At 35.3% G+C, this 21,214-nt stretch overlaps 1 protein-coding gene and 1 pseudogene across 4 annotated transcripts in view; both read left to right on the top strand.

Annotated features, from left to right (window-relative positions):
* The window catches only part of DLG2 (discs large MAGUK scaffold protein 2), a 1,673,246-nt gene that overhangs the window by 1,567,756 nt on the left and 84,276 nt on the right, over positions 1–21,214 (top strand). The gene's annotated exons all lie outside the window — the stretch shown is intronic.
* Positions 17,367–17,485, top strand: LOC120590616 (uncharacterized; annotated as a pseudogene).

Genomic DNA, 21,214 nt, shown 5'->3' with positions numbered 1-21,214 from the left:
CATAGCTAGCTGTGTGAATTTATCTTTTAAAAAAATACAGTCTGTGTATATTAATAATCTCTATATCATGAGGTGGCTTTAAATGATATAATCCACATGAGCCTCTTAAATGCCTTGCCGACCAGGCCTTTAAATCCTCAGTTTCTGACCCAGAACCTCTCACATTAAGGATTTCAATAAATGGCAATAACCATCATGTTAAACTCCACTTATCTGTCAATCTCAAGGATCCAGAATGCCACTAAGAGCTAGTAACAGCCTAAGTAAATGTCAATAGGAGAATGAACTTTCCAGGCTCATAGATTTGCCTCTACCATCCCTCATGCAAAATCTAGTTAGCATTAGTTTAATTCTTCTAAGCTGCTTATACTGTTTTTTGACTCACTGAAGAATACAAGTAGGATAATGTGAGGAATTAGTAGGGAAATCAGCTAAAAATTAATCTGATAGAGAAAGAGACAGAAAATGACTCAAAAAGATACCCATCTAGTGATTGTAGAGTACCTACTCTGTGTCTGGAGCTTGATAAATGAGACAGCATCATATCCTCAAGAAACACAAAGTCTAATGGGGGTGGGAGGTACATAGGTAATTCCCAATATTGTGGTGTTGTGAATATCTGTCCAGGGCCCCATGGTGTCACAAAGGAAGAGGTAAGTGGTCTCTTCTTGCAGTCAGAGAATTGGAGGAGGAGCAAGACAGAATTCCTAAAACCTAAGGTGGTTTAGGTGTCTTTTGAAAAATTGGTGTTTATCAGAAAACCAGGGTTAGGGAGGGAGGTGTTACTTTTCCAATCTAGGGAACAACATGAGCAAAAGCAAGATGTGAAAAAGCCCAGTGGACTCAGGAATCTACCATGAATCTACCATACAAGATCCCATTCAAGTTTATGTGGTGAAGGGTTACGCACAAGAAGAGAAGTGAATCTAGAAAGGCGATAGGGCAGCTCATAGAAGTGTTTGCAAATGCACCGTGCTAAATTTGTACTTTAGGCTGTAGTCCACTGGAGCTTTCGCGGGTTGTTGTTGTTTTCTTAATTTGTTTTGTTTTGTTTTTAAACAAGTGAAGCAGTCAGTTTTGGTTTTAGAAAAATTACTCTTGCTGAGTGCAGAGGAAGGACTTGGAGATGATGAGACTAGAAATAAGGAAATCAGTGATTCTGCAGCAGTTTTCCAAGCTACAAATCATGAGGACCTAAGCTAAGGTCAAAGTAGTGAACCAGAGAAGATGAGGCAGACACAAACCAGTCCAAAGAGATAACACTACAGGATTTAAGTGTGTGGCAGACTTGGGCAGGGGCAACAGTTCTATACATGTCAGTAATCACTGCATTATGCACAATGCCATAAAGAATATTTTAAATGAAAGTCATGAGTCTTCAGAAGCTTTTAAACTATGTTTAGTGCATTCCTTTTGCTAAAGCAAGGAAGTATTACATCTATTTTAGAAAATATTCTATCTGAATAATTGTTTATGTTTAATGTTTGATTCTCCAGGGATTCTAATAGAGTTTTAATGTATATAAAGATCTTAACATTTATTGAGTAACCAGTATTTGAGCGTCTCTGTAGGTATTTTGCCTCATTTAAATCTCAAAATGATCCTGTTGGGAAAGTACTAGTCCAAATGTAGATAAGCAATCTAAAGCTCTGACAGAAGTTAATGTTTGAGTGTTGCACAACTAGAAGTGTTAGAGTCATTTTGATTTCAAAGCCCATGCTTTTTCTACTACACTGTCACTAGCCTTATCTTATTCAATGAGAAGTCATATTCTGATTGAAAAGAGAAGCTATTATGTATCATAACTATTCAAATATGTGCTTCAAATTTGCTATCCCATCTTTCACTTTAAAATGGTGCTCAGGAATTTCCGAGATGTTTTTCATGGGACTAAGTAGATGATAACTTCTCTGGAAGAACAGCCAAGGAAAACAGATAGTACGTATGCAGAGCTGAGAAAATTATTGCAATCAGTGTATATCTGATGTTTTTTTTTCTTCTCAGAAATGCAGAATGAAATGTGCTCCATCTTGCCCATGCAAAACACTTATACTCTGAAATTATGTTGAAATGTAAATTAATTCTCACCCTGGAGCAAATATCAAATCATTGCAGGCAACTTAGTCCTTAGACTCAACTAAAGATCATCAGACCATGGCTCCAGCCTCTCTCAAGCCCTGGCCTGACTTTGTGAGCCTAGGCAAGCCATTTCATTGGTTTGTATCTGTCTCTTTGGATTCAAACAGATGCAAAAGAAAAATGATAATACTTGCCTTTGTCAGGGTGTTAGAAAGATAAGCATCAGAAATGTCAATGCTTTTAAAGGTCAAATACTCTGTATAAGTGCAGAGTTTATTTTTATTCTATCAGTCTCCTGGTTGAAAGAGGAAATTTTTATCTTATTCCTTTTCTTCAGCTAATATTCAGTGAACACATACTAGGAGAGGGGAGGCAGAGAGGTGAACTGGGCATGGTTCCCACTATAAGAAAGTTCGATATTCTGCTACCCAACACGTGACATGTCTATAACACTCTCATTTATGTTATCTCATTTAATCTTTATTTCATCTTTTGAAGTAGGGATTTGTCCATCCATATTTTATAGATGTGTCTGTTGAGCTTAGGAAATGACTAAAATGTAACTATCCCCAGGTATGCTGACTCCCCAAACTCAACTCTTTCCATATTGACAGAATTGCTTCACTATCACAGCAGAGGAAACAGGTACAATCATAATAAGCTTTCATATTAATCTGATTAGTTTGAACTAAGAGCTGTTGGAGTTCAGAGAGAACAATTAATTTTGGATTAGTTCTATTCTCAGAGTGTATTATCAGGAGAAGAAATATTTGAAATGAATTGAGAGAATACCCAGAACAGATAGCAAAAGAAGAAAGGTCATTCTAGAAAGCAGGTAGAACATGAACAAAAATATGAAGTTGGGCCAGTAAATGGTATGTTCGGAACAGAAAACAGTGTGATTTAAACATGGAAACCATAGACTGAAGATTTTTTTTTTGTAAAAGAAAGGTTAGGTTTAGGCATGAAGAATCTTGAATGTCATATTAAATAATTTGGGACTCGCCCTAAACAGTGAGAGATTTAAGCAAAAGATTGATGTAATCATATTGGTGAAATTACTCTAATGCAATGATTGAAGATGGATAATAGGTGGCTGGGATGAGAGGATGGGAAACCAGCTGAAGCTCATTATAGTACCATAGGCAGAAGTTGAAAAGAACCGGGATTAAGGCAGGGGCCACGGGGATGGGTGAGGAAGATTGGAGCAACATTTTTAATTAGATTCAACACTAATCACATGTTAGATTGAAAGGAAAGGGAGAAATCAAAGATAAGCTTGAAGTTTCTGGTTTGGGAAACTGGATAAATAGTGGTGCCATTCATTAACTGGGAAAGAGAATGCAGGAGGAGAAACTGGTGTAATGAAAGAAAAATTTTATTTTATTATGTTGACTTTAATGGAGAGATTGAGGGAAAAGGGACATTCTCCACTCATATCAGATCATCGAAGACAACTTTGGTGATTGATATGGTAACCAATATACCACAGTTACACTTCCCTTAAATCTGGTTACTATTCTGTGTATTTATACTTTGTTTTATTGTTTAAGCTAATTATAGAGTTAACGTAAGAGAACTCTTGTGCTGCTAGAATTTTGTGTATCAGATCATGTTGTTGCCGATATGCAAAACAAAGGAATAAATGCATCTTAAGAGTTCATAAAATTCCTACCTTTATACCCACAAATTACTTTCCACCTGAATAACATTTTGATATATTCTCATATAATATGCCTATTACAGCATCATCTCTACCTCATCAAGGGCATAGCTATAAGATTAAGGGCCAGCAAATTGATAATGGCAGACTTTTGTTTGTTTTTTTGGAACTTGACATTCATTTTTTGTTGGTTAGGTTCTTTAATAAAATGCTGTCACCAGTTTTTATCTGTTAATAGGCACTTATATTTCAGATAGAGACTGTCTCCAAGATGCAGGGAAATCAGAAAAAGCCTGGAAAAAATAAGAGTAATTCAAGTTGCTGGAAGTCGGCCTTAAACCAAATTAGTAATAGCACTTCTTAGTTCCCTGCAACATAAATTGATGTGGAGGAGAGCCACAAAACATCAGATTGAATATTTCAATTTAATTGTAGTCACAGAACCACTTCTGCAACGATATTAATTAAAATATTTCACACTTTAGCCATGAATTTGGATTCTCAGATGGATTCTTAAAGGTGTGAAAAATGAGGAAGGTACCCTGTTCATCTCATCTAGGGCCTGGATTTAGTAGATTATCAACAATTGTCCTCAGTTTCCTCATCTAAAAAATGTGAGTGATAATAGTCCTTACTCAATAAGATTCTGAGAAGTGTAAGGGAAAGGCACATAAAACGCTCAATACCATCTCTAGCACAAAGCACTTAATACTTTCATTGTTACGTAGTTGAAAACCAAGTGCAACAATGCTTTACTTCTTTCAGTACCCGAGACCTGGAAGGGAAATTATCCTGCACTACCATTTACATGTGAGAAATCAGAGGGCTCAGAGAGAAGTGATTATTTCCATAAATAATTAGATTTATTGCTTTCTCAGGTTTTCCTGCCCTGAGACAATTTAAATATAGTAATTTATTTGAGAAATTCTATAGTTGGAATGAACCCTTATCCAGTATACCTCAATAAAAGAATTCACTTAAATACCTGCAGAGCATAAAAGGCTGAGAAACTCAATATCATTACTAACTAGAAGCATTATGAATTTCATCAATTACTATGGTTCAGGAAGTGGATAATCTACTTCTCAATTTAAATTCAGCTTAACTGCATGGAACCCACCTCATTTCTTTCCTGAAATCTGGCCCACCTTTAAAGTAGGAAAAAGTTACAAAAAGAAAAATTAAAATGGAAGGCCATGTACTTTTTCTGAGAAACCCTATGAAAACCTTCTGAGACCAAATACTGTAACTCATTCAGGAACAGACATCCAAAGGCTCCCTTGGTGGCAGCTCAAAAGTTAGAAGCAGTCTGAGGCCATCTCCTCTAGTTCAACTCTTCCTTCTCATCCAACTCATAAATTGTCTCCTAAGTATCCTTTATACATGGTTTCTCTTTAATAGCCCCTCTTCTTAAGGAGTTTTCTAATGTAGCTAATATAAACCCTGATTGCTTCAATCTAAGACAATATAGCTCCTAAGTTTATGCACATTGGACCAATAGTATAATGTTCTTTAGACACTCTATCTGCCTAAAATGATCATGCATTTGAAATATCTATGTGAATTGTAGAGTGCTGTATAAAATTACTTATTTGAAGTATAACTACACTAAGACAGATTATAATGCCATAATAAACAATCCTAAAATCAGCTTAGCACAACAAAAGTTTATTTCTCACACACACTACACATCAAATGGGGCCTGAGGCACAGCTCTGCTCCGTGTAGCCATTCAGTACCCCAATGACAGAGTTGCCACAATCTTGTAGCTGCACCATTGGAAGTGTCGAGATCCTTGATAGCCATGGCAGAAGAGAGAGGGCTGCATACTTACACATTCACTCACAGTTCATTGACCGGAACAAGCCACAGGGCCCTGCCTAACTGGAAGGGATCTGGGAAATAGGAACACATGAATATTTGGTGAGCTATAAGTGTCTCTTTTGTAGTAATTTGTCCAGGCTAAGGGAACCAAAGAGCCTTAATTTTTTTTACTTCCCTCTTTAACTCTTTAATTACTGTTATGCTTATTTAGGTTTACTTTTGGCCTATAATATATGTAACCCATTTTGTCAGTAGCATTTTTTAATGGAAAGTATCGATTTTTTCCTAATATCCATACCTCTTTTTTTTATCTCCTAGTTTTATTGAGATATAATTGACATATAATATTGTATAAGTTTAAGGTATACAATGTGATGATTTCATACACATATAAGTTGTGAAGTGATTACCATAATAAGATTAGTTAACTCTCCATCACCTCACTAATTACCTTTTTTGTGTATAAGAATTTTAAGACCTACTCTTTTAGCAACTTCCAAGTATATAATACAGTATTACTAACTATAGTCACCCTGTTGTACTTTAGATCCCTAAACTTATTCATCTTACAACTGGAAGTTTGTTCCCTTTGGCCACCTTCATTCATTTCCCTGACCCCACCCCTGGCAACCACTAATCTGTCTATTTTTATGAGTTCATATATAAGTAAACTGAGTCCACATAACTCATATATGAGTAAATTCACAAGTAAGTGAAATCACATAGTATTTTTCTTTGTCTTATTTCACTTAGCATAATGTCCTAAGAGTTCATCCATAATATCACAAATGGCAGGATTTCCTTCTTTTTATGACTAAATAATATTCCATTGTATATACACACACTTTTTTTTATCTATTCATACTTCCAGAGACAATTAGTTTGTTTCCATTCCTTAACTATTGTAAATAATGCTGCAATGAACATGGGAAGGTAGATATCTCTTCTAGATAATGATTTAATTTTCCTTGGATATATAACCAAAGTGGGATTTCTAGATCATATGTAGTCTTAACAAGGACTTCTTTAATGCCACATATAGAAAGGGGGTTATTTCTCACTGTTTTCCTATCAAATGACAGTACTACTTTATTATTTCTTTTCTAAGCAATGAGGATGTTATGACCTAAGAATGTTCTATTTTTATCCTATATAAGGGCAATTTTAAGTTTGTACTTTTACAAATTCCAGCTTCATACTTACTAATATTGGATTTCCATCTAATTTTTATGGATCATTTCTCTCTATTAATTACCAATTCTAATTCACTATCTCCTGTTAAATGTAGCACATTTAACAACATAGGTGATGAGAGACTATTAGAGCTAAAGTGGCTGCTTACAGCCCAACAGTAAGAAAGAATATATATACATAGCATATTTAAAAAAAAAAAAAAAGACAAAAGCATAATAGAAATAGCAACTACATTTTGGAATGGCTGCTATGTGTTAGGCACTTTATAGACGTCCACAGCCCCCGCGTAAACTCATGATAACAATACCAACCATGGCTTAAAGAGGTATTACAGGGCAGTGGTGAAGAGCACCAGCTTTAGAGCTCCATTACCTGAGTTTGAAGGTTTGCGTCCTGGCTTTGTGATTTCCTAACTATGAGAGCTTGAGAAAATTGCTTTTTAAGCTTTCTGTGCCTCAGTTTTCTCCCCTGAAAAATGAACGAAAACAATACCTTTCCTATAGAGCTATACTGTAAATTAAGGAGTTACTACAAGTAAAGCAATTAGAATAGTATGTGGAATTCAATAAATATTGGCTGTTAATTTTGAATTCGGACCATGTACCTTGAGGACATAGGTGAAAGGAAAGAAGGAAAAATATCATTAAAGAACCTATATCTTTATATAGGCACAATTGTTCTATTTGATCCTCACAACAATCTTATTAAGTGGATTGTTCTCATTGCATAAAGGAGTAAAACCTCAGGCACAGAGAAGTAAAATAATTAACCCCAGTCACCCACCTGCTACATGGCAAAACCAGGAGTCCATCCCAGGGCTGTCTGTGCTGCAACAAGAAAGAATATTAAAATATATTTACTGCTGTTTTTAATACAACATGAAAAGGTTTCCCCTAAATCGATAAGCACAAAGGGCACAGAATTAAAGTGAAGTTTAATCAACACAAATACCAAGATGCTGGCAAAGCCCATTTTTCTGGCATCTGACCCCGCTGTGTCCCTGGCTCAGGCAATGCCAATATCCCATCATGACTGAAGCTGAAGGACTGGCATCCACTCAGCCACTCCCGCTGTCCTGGAGTACCCGTTCCGATCTGCTGCTTCTGCCTAATGCTGAGCACTTGCAGGTTGCCTTTGACTAGATGTCATGCCTACTCTAGAGCTCATCCTTCTTGAAGAGCCCTCTCTGTTTTCACTAGGGGGAGTTTGGTCTTAATTTACCCCAGCTTCCCCCGTTACCTCTTAACATTTTCTCATCTATTCTTTCTCTTCCTTTCTCCTCAGACACTGCCAGGTTTCTAAAGCCCACCTCCATGGTATATGACTATACAAGGGTCATGAGCTACCTTATTCTCTTGAATTTTCAAGCCTTGAATGTTGGCTTTTCTGTTTCTTCTACTTTGATTTGATAACAGTATTCAAAGCTTCAGAATTTTTAAACATGGCTAGTCATCAATGCTTGAAAGTTCTCTTTGGAGTGGAGGATGTGACCATTTTTATTTGCAAACCCAGCAGTAAAATGCTGTCCAAGTAATATTTTCAATCAGAAAAATATCCATATAGTCATTTTGTTTCTTATTTCTTTGGCCTTGAGTCCCAGCTTCACGCCACAAGAGAGAATTGATAAATGAAATAGACAATAAATAAAGAGAAGCTAGTTCATACTAAGCTACAAGGTAACAACAGTATACCCAGCTAGGATGCAGGGATAGAAAGGTTACAGAAAGTGTAAGTATGTGGCTGCATTTAATAACAGTTCTAAACTTAAGCTGATGAAGCTATCTGTAAACAAGGCAAAAGTAGCAAAAGGAATTAGAGCATATTCTGATAGTACCTCCCCTGGCCCTGGTCATCGAGTTGTTAGTTACGCCCAGGTCAGTGATTACATCCTATCAGGAAACGAATCTAAATCTCTACTATATTAAAAACTTGTTTCAACATTTATATAATCTTTTTTTAAATTCTTGCTTTATTCTTTACATAGTAGTAGGAGAAGAATCTTCTATTTCCATATAATATTTTATGGTTATAAAGCACCTCCATAATAATGTTACCATTTTATCTCCAAATTTTGCTTAGGTGGGTTGAGCAGAAAGTAGTATCTTCACTTTACAAATTAAAAATTTGAAGCAGGTACATAATATGTTTATTATTTCAGTCCTAAAAAGCAGAGGGGCCCCTTCACTATTCACTACTTAAAGGCAAAAATGTCTTATTCTCATTTATTTTGTTTCTTATAACACCCAGTTCTGTGCCCAGCACCTATTGTTGACTCAATAAAGGAACAAATTTTTATAATTTGATCTTTGCCTGAACTGCTGATTTTGACATTATACCGTGTTCTCCATGCCTCCATTCTCAAACTCTCTACTTTCCATCAATGGTCAGTCTAAGATAAGACACAGTCTTTGATGTGACTCAGACTATCCCATTCTGCAATTTTATTTCCACACAGCATACTCCTCAAAAATCTTCTACCTTTAGAGTTTCATTTCTATTTTCTCTAACATTTGCTTCCATTTGCAACAGGGATCTACCTATTTTATAGGATAGTCTATTATTCATCGCATAAGCCTCATTTCTCTGTAGACATTATTTCAGCTTGATGGCTCCTCTTCAACTGAGTAAACTTCCAAAATGTAACCTGATCTTTGGCCAACTTCAGGAACTCTGCATTCTCAGAGTTACTGCTTAGACCTTAAGGTGTTCATTTAGGATTAAGATTCTTCTGGTTGAATTCATTAGGTTTAGAGCGATCCTTCTCTTATGCTAGGCTAGCAGTGTTGTTACATGGAACTAGGTTACCAACCCTTTTGCTTTGTAACATATGTGTCATAAACATTTTTATTCCAAAAGCAATATAAATTCAATTCTGTAATTAGATATTTATTCATAGGTTCATTTACACAGCACAAAGCTCTACAATGTCCTTAGCACTGTGTAAGGTGCTTGGAATTAAAAAATGAACAAAAGAGTCTTACTTACTACTCATTGTGATTTTAACTCATCCTCAAAAGTTCATGATAGGGAACAGACATCTAATTTGTTTTATATTTTCTGTTTCTCAAGAGCATGTACAAGTGGCTTGATGCTGTCCTTCACAGATATCCCAGAAATTTGATATCAAACAAACACACATAAAAAGCCTTACTTTTTATTGTAAACACTTCCTAGCACTAAGATGCAATTGTAGCAAAAAAATAACTTTTTTTTTTTTATATGTCAAAGGCATCTGACCAGTCAGCCGGAATTGTTATTCTTGGACTAGATGAAGAATTAGATATGTCAGAAGAGCTGGTTCACTGCGGGTACATTTCTGGTGACTTTTGCATTTGAAATCTCACCGGCTTTTTTGTATATAAAGTATTCAGTTATTCTTTTATTAATAAAAAAAAAAATCAATTGAATGCCTGTTGCATGATAGGTATTTTGCTAAGGGCTGCAAGAAGATAGTCAAAGGTGCATAGTTTTTGTTCTCAAGAGACTTGCTATTCAGAAGAAGAAACAAGATTTGTCTTTAAAAACTCTATAATGAACCATATCAGTTGGCTAATTTAAGCCCATTTTTAACCCAAAAAGTGAGCCATAACATACATATCTAGGCTGCAAGTTACCTTAGAGATAAACCACTCCAAACTTCAATGAATAAAAAATCAGAGGGTCAGAAAGGTTGAAGAATTAATGCCAGGCCTGAGAGAGTAAGAAGCAGAGGTGCAGCTACAATCTTTTTCTCAGATTTATGGTTGGTGTTCTTTCCCCACTGTATCTCGCTACCTCTCCTAATGGAATCAACTGAAAGTTCAGTGAATGGCACTGCCCAAACCTGCCTTTGCCTGAAAGCAAACTTTGATAATATGTGCATGAATGAATGCACGTGCAGAGGGGCAGGACAGGGCAGGCCAGTCCTCTCTGAGGCAGATCTGCCTGGTCTGACACGGTTAAAGGATAAAGAGCTTTCTGACTTTTAAACTTTGAATATTTAGCATTCAAAGGCTACTTCTTTTTATATGCCAAGGAGAGTTTCAACAAATGGTAGTTGAACAGAATGGAGTATTTCATCTTTATTTAATTGGTGTGCCTTGCTAAAATGAGAGAGCATGCAAATTAGCTTCTGCACTATTTTCTGATCCAACTTCATAAGAGTAGAAAGAGCAAGTGCTTTGGAGCTAGGTTTTCTAGGTTGGTACCTTGCTCTGTCATGCATTAGCTCTGAGACTTATGTAAGTCACTTTGCCTCTTTGAACCTTAGCTTCTTCCTCTGTTGAATGGAACTAATAAGACTTCCTTTGCTGGGTTGTTGAAAGGTGGAACAACAATGATAATAGCGCATCTCTACACCAACATCTGAGCGGGGTGTTTTCCATGCATTATTTCTCTATAGCTGTATAATAAAAGTAAGGCATACGGAGTGCTTGGCACTAAAGGATGCAGATACACTTCCTTATTATTATTTCCCCAATCTTCTTTTGAAAAACTGTCATTATTACTGCATTTTCTTTGAGAATTGGAATCTTACTTACTAAAGCCTTTAGCAGATTTACAAATCCAACAAATGAAACCAATCCATTGATTATATTGCTGGGGCGGGGGACAGCATGGACACACTGGGGTGAGTGGTAGTGATGAAGCAGCCTGCGATTTCAGCAATGAGTTGTGGGCATCCCTCCCTTCCTTATGAGAACCTTGAGGGCAGCGACAATGTCTTAGTCTATAACTGCATTTCCAATACCACATACCATGCCTGGGACCTGGTAGGCATTTGGAAAATACACAGATTTGAGTTGAACGGTTTCTCTTTTGGCTGTCAGATCTCCATCCTCGGATCAAAAAAGTCTGAGGTCTGACTGAGTGATGTTCTGATAGCTTGAGCCTGGAGAGTCTTGGAACCAAAGCACCATTACCAGAGGCAGAATGCATGTAGTTGCCAGGATGAGGAATTCAAAAGCAGAATGCCAAATACAAGCACATCAAAATGAGAAGTGGAAGGTAATATGAAATGCCTCATATGTAAGATTCCCTAAACCCAGTTGTACTTATTATCCTCTTACAGTTTTTATTTGGTGTTAGTAGCCTTAGGCAACGACATGCTGCGATCAATAGAAAGGGCTTATTTAGAAAAACAGTAGCTGTGTCCTTGAAGCTCCTTCTGTTCTGAATCATAAAGTCTTACTGTTTACATGGAAGTTAATTCCAGACCCAACTTCATATAGTTTCAAACTTTTCACATAGGGCCTTTTTTTTAATTTCCATTTGAATGAGGGACAAAGCTTGCTTGGGAGAAACAAAAAGTTTTCTATCTAGAATTAAATTTATTTTCACTTGTGGTAATAATGCAAGTTAATATTATCTGATAAATAAACATCTTAATTCAAACTTAAGGTAGCTCTTGTGTCTTGCAATGATGTATGTTTTGAGCTGAAATAATGTTATTTCCTCTTGACACATATTTGGGGATGATTCTTCATCATAAAGCAGAACATCTTGCTTGTAGAATAATATTAAACTGACTGATTAACTGTACATTTCTGTTCTTATTCTCCAATCTGAGTCTTTATAATGCGGAAAGATTCTTCTCTTTAAGACATCAGTTCCCAAATGTATTGTCAAAATACACTGGTACATATTCTTCTATCTGCAAGTAATTTAAAAAAGAAAAAGCTCAACAAATGATTTGATGACTTGAGCTCTTCACATTTTCCTTCTACTTTGCTTACTTTCTTAGTAAAACACATGAAATTGGGTCTTTTTGTTGTCATCGTTATTTTAGTGGTTGCTCTAGAGTTTATAGTATACATTTTTATCCCACTGTCTAGTATTATCATCAAGTAATATTATACTACTTCATGTATAGTATTAAAATCTTATGAAATATAGTTTCATTTCCTTTCTTTCTGCTTGTGTGGTATTGTCATACATTTTATATGTATGCTTGTATGAATTTATGTTGTATGTATATAAATATATATAAATAAACTGCGATACATTATTAGTATTTTTGTTTAAACATTTAATTATGTTTCAAAGAGGTTTAAATAATAAGAAAAAACTTACATATCTATCTACCAAGTTACCATTGCCAATGAACTTCTTTTTTGAATTTACAGACCTCTATTTCATTTTTCTTCCGCCTGGAGGACTTCCTTTACCAATTTTTACAGTGTGCATCTGCTGCTAATAAACTCATTAAGCTTTCTTATGTTTGAAAATATATTTTGCCTTTATTTTTGAAATATATTTTTTGTGCATAGAAGTTTAAGTCAAGTCTTGTACTTTAAAAATGTTGCTCTAGTGCTTTCTTGTATAATTTCTGATGAGATTCATTGTCATCCTCATTTTCTTCGTTCTGTCTACATAATGTTTAATTTTTTCTGGCATAAAGATTTTCTCCTTATTACTGGTTCCAAGCTATTTGATTATGATGTATCTTAATTTATTTCTCTTTATGTTTCTTGTGCTTATAGAATAGTTTTCAATACAATTTGAAAAATTATTGACCATTATTTCTTCAAGTATTTTTTCTTTCCTTCCGGGTCTCCTGTTACACATATGTTAGAACACTTGGAATTGTCCTGCAGTTCACTAATATTCTTTTTATTTTTCCAAATCTTTTTTTCACTCTATTTCCTTTGGTTGTTTTTATTGGAATAAATTCACATTCATTAATCTTTTCTTCTACAGCATCTGATCTTCTGTTAATCATTTCCAGTGTGTTTTTCATCTCACACATTGTTGTTTTCACTTTTAGAAGTTTAATTTTGCTCTTTTCAAAAGATATCTTTCATGTCTCTATTTAACTTTGGCCATCTGGAATACAGTTATAGTAACTGCTCTAATGTTCTTTTTTGATAATTCTAACATTTGTGTCAGTTCTCGGTTGCTTTTGATTGGTTAATTTTTCTTCTCATTGTGGATCATATTTTCCTACTTCTTTAAATTCTTGGTAATATTGCACTGGATGCCGAACATTATGAAATTTACTCTTTTGGGGCCACACATTTTTGTATTCTGATAAATACTGAACTGTGTCCTTGGATGCAGTTCAACTGTCTGATCCTTTTAAGTCTTGCTTTTAAGGTATTTAGGTGGAAGCAAGCAACGTTTAGTCTAGAGCCAATTACGCCCTACTATTGAGGCAAGACCCTTCTGACTGTGCTGCTCAATGCCCTGTGAATTGTGAAGTTTTCCAATTTGTCTAGAGATAACAGGCACTGTTCCTAGACCTTTATGAATGCCAAGTGTTAATTCTTACAGCCATTCAAATAGTTTTTCCCTGGCTTCTGGTAGTTTCCTCACACATACATGTGCCAAACAGTACTCCACTGAATACCTAAAGGTGCCTCTCTGCGTATTTCCAGACTTCTTCTTTCTGCATAGCTCTCTTCTCTTTGGTACCCTGTCTGGCAAACTCTAGCCATATTGAACTTCTCTGATTCTCAGTTCCATCTCTTCAACTGATGAAGTCTGCCAGCCTCCTCCTGGAGACTTTCTCCATGCTTGGTGGCCTGGAAACTCTCTCAAGGCAGTAAGCATGGGTAATAATAGGGCTTACCTCATTTGTTTCCCCTCCCTTAAGGATCACTATCTTCAATGCCTGATGTCCAGTATCTGAGAAACCAGTATTTCATATAGCTCATCCGATTTCTTTTTATTTATTTATTTTTGGTTAGTTGAAGCAAGAGGTAAAATCTGATTTCTGCTATTTCATCCATCTTGCATGGAAATGAAAGTCCCTTCTTATATCTTTAAAACTGAAAGCTACATACTATGTATTCCATATGCCCTTGCAGATGCCACGTCTCTAGCCTATAGGATATAATTTAGGTTCAGCCAATTAATTATATGCACTCAGTTAAGTCATGGAATATGGAAATGATTTGAAAACTTTACTTCTTTTGCATGTGTTATTTTTTCCCCCTGGCAAGCACAGTGGTTATAGAGATGTGATGGGTTTTCCATACTGCCTTATCAGAATTTCCATGTTTTTCTCAATAGCTGCATGAGTGTCAAGTGGCTAGGCTCATGACATCCAAGTTTAACTATGCTGATCTAAGAGCCATATCATGTCCCTGGAGCCAAAAGTCTCAATGGCAATCTCTGGATTCCTGGAGCATTGGCACAGTTGTGTGTTCTTGGAGGCAACAGTTATAGTTGCAGGCTCTAATGGCAAAGGTAGCAGTTTGTCCATCGGCTTCAGAGTCATGAGACTTTGGTTCAGTTCAGGGTAAAGTGAATCTATAATATCTTGATCATTCTGCTTGTTCAGGACAACATGACAATGTATAAAGACCACCTGAAAATAGACACTTGTAAAAGTGACCAGAGAAACTGTCACATCACAGCAAATAAAAGTCTTAAAAGATTTTTTTTTTAAGTCAGAATATGGCTATGTTGCATACCCTATGCATTTATTTCTCATCTTTAAAAAATCTCATAGACAATATTTTACTTATATCAAATGTACCTGGAATAAATTTAGTGCTTGCACATACAAGAATATCTTTTCAAACTGTCCTATATCACCTGCAAAGAGAACTTAAATTGCTTGAAATATGTCCAAATGATTTTTAAAATCAATACATGCTGATATAGCAGCTATATCTGCAAAACACAGATACTTTTATTTGAGCTTCACTTTTGACCTCACAAGACTCTCGCCTTCCTCCATCTCTACTTTTGTAAGTTTATGCCTGCAGAAGAATGTGGTGAAAGGAGGGCAGCGAGTCGCCTTCTCTAGGTTTATCTGAAGAGTCTCAAGTACGGAAACGAACATGCCTGACATGTGCCAGGCTCTGATAAATGGTTTTATCTATTAACCAATTATTACAACAACCACTTGAGTAGATATTAACATTATTTACACTTGAGGAACTTGAAACTCAAAAGTTTACAAACTCAATAAGAAATAAAGCTAGAATTAAAGCCAAATCTACTCATATTGAAATCTTATGTTCTTTCTCTTTGCTATACTACTTTTCAAGCACTGTTGTAAAGTTAATTATGCTTCACTAGGGATGACCCATATATGTATAGTTATCTTATATTGAGGGACAAGCTTTCATCCATCGTCCATTCAAATGCATTCAATGATACGTAATACCAGGGTTCAGTTTGCTCATTGCAAATAAAAATTCCTTACTTTTTAGCAAAAAGTGATGTTGAAATGAGGAAAAGAAAAATTTTAAATAATAAAATGCCTACTTATTGACAATTATCTATTCTTTTAAAAAAAAATATTACCCTTATTAGATAAGATTTTCCTCAGGCTTCAAAAGTTTGTGTTTCTAAGAATGAAGATATTAATTTTTATGTTTTTGTGATGTGATGCAGGATGTTGCAGTGATTCAGCCTGTCCTATGAAAGAATGAGACTGCTTTATTCATCAGAGCAGTGTTAGTAGTAAATAAATTTCAAGAGAAGAAAGTTCTTCTGTACTTTCCCTGATTTAGATTTATGCCCAATATGTATTTATGCCTCTTTCTTAATAAACTCAGTATTAAGATACTTGTAGGCAACTTTTGCAGTCATAATAATTTGAACATTTATATGCACAAGATATGCCTAATGTCTATTAGAGGCTATATTCACTATTTTTAAATTGCTCTTTTATAATCATCTTGATGAGATAAATCACATGTTATATAATTATGATCATAAATTGGTTCTAATAATATGATGCCTATTTATCACCCCTAAACAAACAAATAGACTTAATAATTGGGTTAGACTAACAAATCAATTAGTTGGGAAATGGGGATAAAAGAGCATATTATTTTCAAATCATAGGAAGCTATTAAAGAACTAGGTGGCACATGAAACATTTAATCTGTCAGAATAATCCCAATGAACTAGGAAGCCCTAATGATGCTATAAAGTGATACTATGAAGTAATCTTTTGAAATCAGAAGAGTCAAGTTCAAGTCCTTAATGTCAATATTGTTATGTATTTGAATGGCTATCACGCAGAAAAGAGAGTAGACTTATTCTCTGCTAGTAGAATTCAGTAGTTGTTCAGAGATAAGGAGTATATTAGCTAACCCTAAGACCCACCAACAAAGAGCCGAGTTGCTTCACTAAGGAGTGAGCTGCTTCCCCATCTGAGCAGGTATTTGAGCAGGAGCTGCATGGCTGGCCATCATGCTTGGTAGAAAACATTTCTCCAGTGTTTGAGTATGGGCCTGGAGTTCTCTAAAGACCCTCTGATTTGAGGTGGCCTTACACCCTTATTGCACTTGTAGCCTTCTGGGGTTCTGAGCTGGGTATACAAATTTCTTGAGTAAGGTCTGCTACCTGTCTATATTGTGTTACTTTCTTTTTAGAAGCTCCTGGGTTTTATATCTGGTAAGAGATTTGTTTGATTTTTTTTTTAGAAGGGATTTTCTATCAATTTTCAGCCTTCTCCTGTAAATACTTGAGTTATACAGATGATCATGCTTTGTCTCCTATCACTGACTAACACTCCTAAACTTTCCACCTCCGTCTTAACTCTTCATATTTCCTAGTTTCTATTTGCCACATACATACACTCCCAAGGAACTTGTCCATAATAAGTTATCTCAAGCTCAACGCATTCGTGCTTTTCAAATATTAACAAAAATATATAAGAAGAGTCTACAGCCATGCCACCCTGAACAAGCCCAATTCCATCTGATCTCAGAAGTTAAGCAGGGTCGGGCCTGGTTAATACTTGGATGGGAGACCACTTAGGAAGACCAGGTGCTATAAGTGTAAAAAATAAATAAATAAGGGATTGTAAGCTGACAAGGTCCTTGCAATCTGTGAGGTCAACTAAGAGTTGCCTCGCCTAAATAGATATATATATAAAGACCATCTTAACAGCAAGTCAGAGTGATGTTTCTAAAATTTTCTATTTGAAATGTTTTTAACATTAAAAAAAAAACTACAGAAGATTAGAGAAACAGAAAAATGTAAAGACAAAGGTAAAATTCACTCATAATTCTGCCACTCAAAAGGAAGCATTGTTCTTTTGGCGTTTACACTTTGCATCTTTATATATATGTAAAAAAAAATTAAAACCAACCATATAGTTTTGCTTATTTTTTTTACTTATATACCATTATATTGTGATCATTTCTCCCAATTATTATGTATATTTTAGAAATATGACTTTTTAAATGGGTACTTGATACCAGTAAAAGCTAAACAGAAATATGAATCTATTAAGATACACACACTAGCCGATCATATCAATGACATTAGCCATTAAAATCTACCTCTGACCCCATACCAATTTTTATCATCTTTCTGACTACAATTAGCTTTTCACTTAAAGTTTCCAATAGAAAGAAAATGCAATAAAGAGCTTCAGGCCACTTATTAGTAATATTTTTTACTATATATAGTAAACCATCATTTTAGTTTATTAATGCAACATACACACTTCTTTTCTGCCAAATAATAGTATGTTACATTAAATAGTCCATTATTTAATTCTCACAAATTTGCTCGATTAGGCAGAGTAGGAGGTAAAATTCCTGTTTCAAAGGTGAGAAAAAGGAGGCTTGGAATGGTACATAAATTGTTCAAGGTCACCTTTTAACAGGGCTGGACAATGATTGCTGGGATGGAGGTTTGAAAGTTCAAACATGAAAGAGGTAGAATTCAGACCAGATTTTTTTTTTCAAATTCTAATGCTCTTAACATATTGCTCTGTGGCCTCTTGCATGATAATTTGGTTTAATAAATATTTATTGACAAAATTACCTAAATTAAATAAACAATTAAATAAACTTAAGCACTCTGTAAACTGTGAGTTAAAAAAACAAATTTAATTTATTTAAAAAGCAAAACCAACAAATACTTATTTAAATATAATAATTCATCTGCCTTTTTACCTAAGCATAGGTTCTCATACTGTCCCCTTTACTATTTACCTATCGATAGAAGTTTCTCAGAATAAAATGATTACATAAATTCACCTCAACCACTAAGAAAATTTGTGTTTTAATGAGAATATGTGTTTTCCTGAGTATTCTAAAAATAGCAAGAAACAGTAATAGTAACGACAGTATTTGGCATTCTTTCACATTTAGATAGCCATTCACATTTTGCAGAGTGCTTGTCATCGTATTAGATCTGCCATAGGCATCCTGGGAATTAATAGGAACTTTTATCCCCATTCTTATAGGTTAATAGTGAATCTGAGAGTTTTAATTGTGTGCTGTGAATGTAGACTTCTCATGCTCCCCAGAGGATTTTTGTAATTGGCCTGTGGGTTGGAGGTAGTGCAGGTTAAGGTGCTAGACTGATAGGATCCATGTCCAGTGTGCTTGAAAATTACAGATCTTTAGAATAATAGTAGCAAGTAGATTTTAAGCAGTTACCGTGCTCCTGACACTGTACGAAGTGCTTGAACAAAAGACTACATGAAGTGACCAGCCATGAACTTAACTTCTTTTTTATAGACTAGGGAAAATAAGCTCACCTCATTCTCTGCTTTTGTCGGGGAACACAGCTTGAAAGTCTGGATCTTATTTAATATATCCTCATGAAGCTATTACCACAGAGCTGAACTTTTTTAACAGATGGCCCTGATCTCCTACAGCTTGAAGAATTTTCCAGACAGGATAAATTTCTCTGACTGATTTGGCCAAGTTCTCCCATGTGGCCGTTGTCTCAAGCAGAGATCTTCCTAACATCCCACTTTGTTAAGCCAGCCCCCTCTCTAGGAAGGTGATGTTTTCTCCTTTTTGAGGGAATGTTGTTCTATTTACCCAAAATCTCCATTCTCCCCTCACACTGCCTGGCTCATAAGGATGAAGGGAAGTATTCCTTCCCTGCCCTCCATTCTGCATCGTACCCTGGAAAAATCATTATATAATGGAGTCTGCAGCTCAGATCCGCATCTCATCCAGAGTCTCTTGTCATGTGACCTAGGCAAGTCACTTCACTGCTCTGATCCTCAATTTCCTCACATATAAAATAGGATTAAAATATTGAAAGGGTAGAAACAAGGTAATATTTAAAAGACTTGACATATAGCAAACACTCAGTAAGGTGGCTACTATTGTTTAGATTTTTATTCTGATTCCTAATCTGTACTCTTTCTATATTTCCTATACTATTCTATCTGCCATATACTCCCTCATATAAGATTGCTGACATAAGATGTCAGAAAAAAAATAGCGCTATGATTTATAATGGCCTTCAGAGATCTTCTTAAGAATTTAGATGTACCTTATTCTTTAAACGAATCAAATTCGGAACAAAGAACAGAGAGTAGAAATCTTTCACTAGCAACCTGTTTTACTGTACTTAAAATAAATTTTTTAAAAAAGAATTTATCAATGACTTTTCAGGAATGCTGCTGCTCAAAGAAAGAAAAACCTATTATTTCAGGTCTTTGAATGAGTCTGATAATCACACTCGAAACTGTGATATTGTGAAAACCAGCATTAATCCTTTGTGACAATTTAACTCTTTGTGGTTTGATCATCTCATTAATAAATAAGGGAAACATGATGATAGAAGCTGGTCTTCTGCCTAAGCCTTTAAAGTCCTCTGATTTACTTTTTTGTCTTCCCCACTATACTCACCTTACTTATCCTCTTATGTGCAGCACTCCAGCACCTAGAAAAGTGAATACTTAGCACATAGAAGGGATTTAATGTTCTTTGGACAAGATCGTATTTTACAGATGAGAAAATGAAGACACAGAAAAATCAAAATCTTTTCCTTAATACATAATGGAGACAGAGCTAGGTTCCCAGACTTCTAACTCTTTCTCCAACATTCTTATCACTTTGTTGCTGCTTCTGAAAAAGAATGGCCTCAAACGGAAGGTTAAAAAAAAATTTGTAAAAATATAGCCTTTAGTCTATGGCACCACTGCAAAGAAAATCAGTGACTTGGTAAAGTCAAGTAAATATTCTACTTTTGAATTCACTTAGATGTGACTCATTCTGTGCCTCCTTTCTGAGGTTGTACATCTTGAATTTTGTAATACCTATTTACTCCAGGCTAACAATGAGTCATCCACACTTAAGAATCAGATGGCTCCTTCCTGTTTATGTCTTCCTGTTTCCATTTCCAGGAGGTAATAGTTTTCCACTGGATTTGCTGTTCCTGTGCAAAAATCACTAACCCTTGAGACAGAGTCAAATAGCTCTGCCTGTGTATTATCACAGCAAAAAAACGAATGTATGTATTTTATAGTGTTAATAATAATCACACTTACTAGTTGCTTAGGCACTGTTTTTCAGGAATTTGTGTACTGTATTTCATGTATTCCCATGTAAGCCTTACTATAAGATAAAATAAATTGTAAACATATATTATGAGATGTTCATCAGTTACAGGAATCATTTAATAGATTCATTTTAAATGAAAGAATGTCTTAAGCATTGTGGAAAGTTAGAGAGAGAAAGAAAGAAAGATAAAGAGATAGATAGATAGATAGATAGATAGATAGATAGATAGATAGATAGATAATAGATA

The sequence above is a fragment of the Pteropus medius genome, unplaced genomic scaffold, assembly GCF_902729225.1.
Source record: "Pteropus medius unplaced genomic scaffold, Ma_sr-lr_union100, whole genome shotgun sequence".
Taxonomy (NCBI): Eukaryota; Metazoa; Chordata; class Mammalia; order Chiroptera; family Pteropodidae; genus Pteropus; species Pteropus medius.
The sequence above is the reverse complement of the archived record's forward strand: the minus strand, read 5'-3'. Positions and strand labels throughout refer to the sequence as shown.